Raw genomic sequence first — 6,000 nt, 5'->3', positions numbered from 1 at the left:
CACTCATAAGGCTTTTCTCCAGTGTGAATTTGCTGATGTGAAAGGAGATTGCAGAGGTAACCAAAGGCTTTTCCACACTGGCTACACTTAATAAGGTCTTTATCCAGTGTAAATCCTTTGATGCAGAACAAGTTTCAAAACATTCAGGAAGGACTTCCCCCGCTCATGGCATGCAAAGGCCTTTCTGTGTTATGAATTTTCTGATGACGAAGAAGATGGGAGCTACTAATGAAGGCTTTCTTACTTTCATTGCACTCATAAAGCCTTTCTCCAGTATGTATTTTCTGAGAGCTTGTTTGGAGGTTCTAGCAGGGGAGCGCAGCTACTCGTATACCCTTGACCCAAGAACGGTCCTCCTCTCTCGGGGAAGGTGGTCAACTGAGCGCGCAGCTCCGGGAGGGACGCCCATGGAGTGGTGAGGGAGGACAGGGACACCCGCCTAGCCAGCCAGATCAGTCAGATCAACCCTGGCGATCAATGGGGTGAGAGTCGCAGCCAGATCGCCCTCACATCCAGTATGTATTTTCTGGTGCTCAACAAAGTTAGAGATATAACTAAGGACTCGCCAACACTGTCCACCCTCATAGGACCTTTTTGCGTTGTGAAGTTTCTGGTGATGAACAACACCAGAGCTTTCCCACACTGGCCACACTCATGCCTTACCTCTCAGCAGGACCCAACACAGGAGGTCCTGGACATCCAATCAGAAAAAGGGACACAGATTGGTGGGCATAAATCCAGGGAAATCGAGCTGCAGCTAGCCACCTTGTGGTCAGAGTCTATAAGAGGATGTGTACTGAGTGTAGACCAATTCGGGGCCAACCTGTAAAGGGAGCAGAGGAGAGGAATGGGGAAAAGAGGGGCTGGGGCTGGGCTCAGTGGCAGAGCGCTTGCTTGTGAGGCACTGGGTTCGATTCTCAGCACCACATAGAATAAATAAAAGTCCACTGACAACTAAAAAAAAAAAAAAAAGAAAAGAAAAGAAATGGGAAAAAGATAGAAGTCAAAGCAGTGGGTCATCAATTACCCAGGGCCAGTTAGAATAGGAATAGTAAGAAGTTGGAGAGGACAGAATGAGGAAGGAAGGTGGAAGTAAACTGTGGCTACTGCTCAAACCACTTAACACTAGTAGACAGAGGGCTGGTGCCCAACACCACACTGACTCCAGTGTCACCCTACAGCCACTCACCACAGCTGGGTTCTCTCTGGATCTTTCTCTTTTTAAAATATTTATTTATTTATTTATTTTTTAAAGAGAGTACCATAAAGAGAGGATGGAGCCAAATAAATATTTTTAGCAATAATGGCCACTAACTTTCCAATATTGATTACACATCAACCAGATTCAGGATAACATCAAAAGGTATTGGCATGAATAGACTTTGTATACAAGCAGAGACACGAAAAACTGTGCTCTATATATGTAATATGAATTATAATGCATTCTGCTGTCATATATAACAAATTAGAATAAAAAATTTTAAAGAAAAGGTATGGGCAAAAAAAACAACAACAAAAAATATTTTTGTAGAGGTGGTGATGATGTTATACTTTTTAATGTTATAAACTAACAAGGATTTTTCAGAAAAATTTTTACTTCTGTGAAATTTTCTTTCATTTCTCAGTTTCTTAACTGAGCGTTATGACTTTATTGATAGAAGTAACATTAAAGTATCTGGGGAACAATAAAGTATCTAGATGGACACAATACCTTTATTTATTTTTACATGGCCCTGAGGATCAAACCCAGTGCTTCACGCGTGCAAGGTGCACACTCTACCACTGAGCCGCAACTCCAGCCCAAGGATCTGGTGGATCTTAAAAAAAAAAAAAAAAAGGCATTGGCAATTGATTTTGATTTTACTTATAGGATGTAGCTAGAGTAGCCATATTCATAGACACAAAGTGGACAGTGGTTGCCCAGGGTCGTCAGGGAGGAACGACAGAGAAGCAATGTGTAATTGGAGCAGAGTTTCAGCGGTCAAGATAAAAAAGGTTCTGGAGATAGATAATTTCACAACAGTAGCAGTGTGAATGTACTTAGTACATTAAATGGCACACCTTAAAATCACTAATATTCTAAATTTTATGTGTATTTTACCACAGTTAAAAATAGTTTTAAGGACTGAGGCTGTGGCTCAATGGTAGCACACTTGCCTGGCACATGTGAGGCACTGGGTTCGATTCTCAGCACCACATATAAATAAATAAAATAGGGCTGGGATTGTGGCTCAATGGTAGTGCGCTCACCTAGCACGGTCGGGAACTGGGTTCGATCCTCAGCACCACATAAAAATAAAGGCATTGTCGGGGCTGGGGATGTGGCTCAAGCGGTAGCACGCTCGCCTGGCATGCGTGCGGCCCGGGTTCGATCCTCAGCACCACATACAAAGATGTTGTGTCCGCAGATAACTAAAAAATAAATATTAAAAATTCTCTAAAAAAATAAAATAAATAAAGGCATTGTGTTGTGTCCATCTACACCTAAAAAAATGAATATTAAAATAAATAAATAAAATAAAGATCTAGGGGACTGGGGTTGTGGCTAAACTGTAGAGAGCTTGACTAGTATGTATGAGGCCCTGGGTTAGATCCTCAGCATCACATAAAATAAATAAATAAAAGTATCGGGTCCGACTATAACTAAAAAATAAATATATAAAAAATAAAGGTCTTTCAACAACTAAAAAAATATTTAAAAACATAGTTTTAAAAATGCTTTGGCCAGGGCACAACGGTCCTGGCCTGTGGCTCAGGAGTGGCTCAGGAGACGGAGGCAGTAGTATCAAAATAATTAAATAAAAAGAGCTGTGGTTTGCAATCTCCTCTCATGTATAACTAATTAGAACAAAGTTTTTCTAGGGGCGCCTGGCATGCGTGTGGCCCGGGTTCAATCCTCAGCACCACATCCAAACAAAGATGTTGTGTCTGCCAAAAACTAAAAAATAAATATTAAAATTCTCTCTCTCTCTCTCTCTCTCTCTCTCTCTCTCTCCTTCTCTCACACTCTCTCTTAAAAAAAAAAAAAAACACCAAATTTTTTAATGTTAAATGTTGATGAGAATGAGAATGTGACACATGCATTGCTGGTGGAAATATAAAGCAAGACAACTTAGGATACAGCAATTTTACTTCTAGCTTTTACCTAAGAAAATTAAAAACCTAACTTTAAGCCTAACTTTTACACAAATGTTCATAGAGATTTCATTTAGTGGCTAATATTTGATCATAACCCATTGTGCAACAGGAGGATGGAAAAATCAACTGTGCTGCATCCACACCATGGAATCCCTCAACAGTAAGCACATGGATATAGACAAAATGGTGAGTGGAATGAACCAGACACAGAAGAGGTCACACCACTCTGATTCTGACAGAGAAGGGCCTAACCCTCCCAAGAGATACTTTTAATTCCATTTCCCCCTTTTCTTTCTTTCCTCCAGCTACTCCATACACCTTGAGCGATGCAGGGAGACCCGGCTCAGCCACAGTACCACAGAGGCTCCACCCTGGCTGTCAGAAACACCAGAATGGATCAGTCTGGGAAGCGGCTCCGTGAGGCCACTTACTCCACAGCAGGACGAGGCGCCCCTCGGGTTCATCTCTAGAGCAGCACTGCCCCTTGCTCTGATAGAGGGGGTTACGTCTAGGATTGGCTGATTTTCATTAAATTGAGGCAAGTAGAGGGAAGGGCTGTAATTGGATATGATAAACCAATTAAGGCTAAATACTATATTCTGAAAAATGGACCACCAAACTTTCTATTTTTCACAAGTCTCCTTTTTTTTTTTTTTAATACCTTTTGGTCTCATTTTCATTTTTGTTCTTGTACCTTTTGGTATGGCCATCCATCTAGATATGTTTACTTTTTGAGGTGGAAACTGCCCACAGTCATGGATCCTCTCCTCGTTGGCAGTTCAGATAGCTAGCCTGGTGATGAGGAGCACTTGGTGAGCTTAGTCCTTTTCAGCTTCTCTTCTTTTTTTTTTTTTTTTTTTAATATTTATTCTTAAGGTTTAGGTGGAGACAATATCTTTATTTTACATTTATGTGGTGCTGAGGATCTAACCCGGTGCCTTGTGCCTGCTAAGCGAGCGCTCTACCACTGAGCCACAACCCCAGCCCCAAAGCTTGTCTTCTTTTCAGGTCTTGATTGAAATCAAGTTTCCAAGCTTGAAGTAATGAACTGAGAACTCCAAAAGAAGAGTCTGAAGACAGCTCTTAATAATCGTGCTAACAAAAAACAAAAACCAAAACAGAGACACAGATCAAGTCTGCCTATGAAAGAGTTAGGAAGATTTGTAGGTCGCAAGTTGACTTAGAAAAAACTTGTGACTTGAAGATTTTTGTGATATTTTATCAGGCACTCCTGTATAAAAATCCTCCCTTTATAACCTCACAGTTTTACTTAATTTCAGGAGGCCTGATACAAATATGCATCTGAGGCAACAGTAATGGAACCATCGTCTTATTTTAAATGTCCATGTATGACTGGTGCAGAGGTGTATTCCTGTAATCCCACCAACTTGGGAGGTCGAGGCAGGAGGATTGAAAGTTCAAAGTCAACCTAAGCAGTTTATCGAGGCCCTAAAAATAAATTTAGTAAGATCCTTTCTCAAAATAAAAAATAAAGGGGCTGGGGCTGGGGCCGGGGCTCAGCGGTAGAGCACTCACCTAGCACGTGTGAGGTGCTGGGTTCAATCCCCAGCATTACATAAAAATAAATAAATAAAGTAAAGATATTGTGTCCAACTACAACTAAAAAAATAATAAAATAAAAAAAAAAGGACTGGTAGTGTGACTCAATTATTATGTACTCTTTGATTCAGTCCCTAGTACAAAAACAACAACAAAAGTCCAAATGTTTAAGACCAAGTTGGTCAAAATTGATTTTTTTCCCCACCAACTCTTAAGAGTCAGCGAGTTTTGTTAGGGTTCATTCTTGGGAACTTGTGAGAAGTTTCTTGGCTCCTTTAGTTTTTCCTCTACTAATTGTAACATCTGCCAAGTTGAGTTGGGGTCTCGCAGACCACATGTGGTTTCCCTTGGAAGCATCAGGCACATTTCCCTCTCCAGTGACCCTGCTCTTCGCCAAATGTGCACTGGTTGGCTTCCTGTTCTCTCAGCCTCGATCAGGGTCTCAGGGGACCTGGAAACGGTGCCCTAGAAGGGATCCTGGCTGACTCTAAAGTCCGGGCAAGAGCCAAATATTGGCTGCTTTTTCCTTGGCTTTTAGTTCCTTAACTTTGGTTTCAAACATCCAACAGATTGGGGCTGAGGTTGTGGCTCAGCAGTGAAGTGCTTGCCTAGCACCTGTGAGGCGCTGGGTCTGATCCTCAGCACCACATACAAATAAAGGCAACACTTACAAAATTCTATAAAGGAAATACAAAATGAAATGAAGAGGACCAAGAAAATAGTTTGTATGATAACTTTGAACCAAGAAATGTGATTTCTGTAATAACACTAAAATATCTTTGTGGTCTATTTTACATCCACAAAGACTCACAGATTTTTCAACTCAATTACATATAAAGAGGTGAGCACTCTACCGCTGAGTCACACCCTCAGCCCCCTTTTTGTGTTTATTTAGAGACAGGGTCTCACTGAGTTGCTTAGCACTTCAATTTTGCTGAGGCTGGCTTTGATCTTGAGATCCTCCTGCCTCGGCCTCCCAAACCACTTTAGCTTTTTCAAAAATATTGTATTTAGAGACAGGGTCTCACTAAGTTGCTAGTGCCTTGCTAAGTTGCTGAGGCTGGCTTTGAACTTGAGATCCTCCTACCAAGCCACTAGGATTACAGGCGTCTTCCACTGTGCCTGGCATACCTTTATAATAAGATGAAATACTTCACTCTTTACAGTACATTAATCAAAATACAGCTGAAACTTTTTGTATGCATATAGAATTACACCTGAACAGGTGTAGGGCTGGGGCTGGGGCTCAGTAGTGGAGCGTTTGCCTGGCACATGTGAGGCACTGGGTTTAATCCTCAGTAC

The sequence above is a fragment of the Callospermophilus lateralis genome, chromosome 18, assembly GCF_048772815.1.
Source record: "Callospermophilus lateralis isolate mCalLat2 chromosome 18, mCalLat2.hap1, whole genome shotgun sequence".
Classification (NCBI taxonomy): Eukaryota; Metazoa; Chordata; class Mammalia; order Rodentia; family Sciuridae; genus Callospermophilus; species Callospermophilus lateralis.
The sequence above is the reverse complement of the archived record's forward strand: the minus strand, read 5'-3'. Positions refer to the sequence as shown.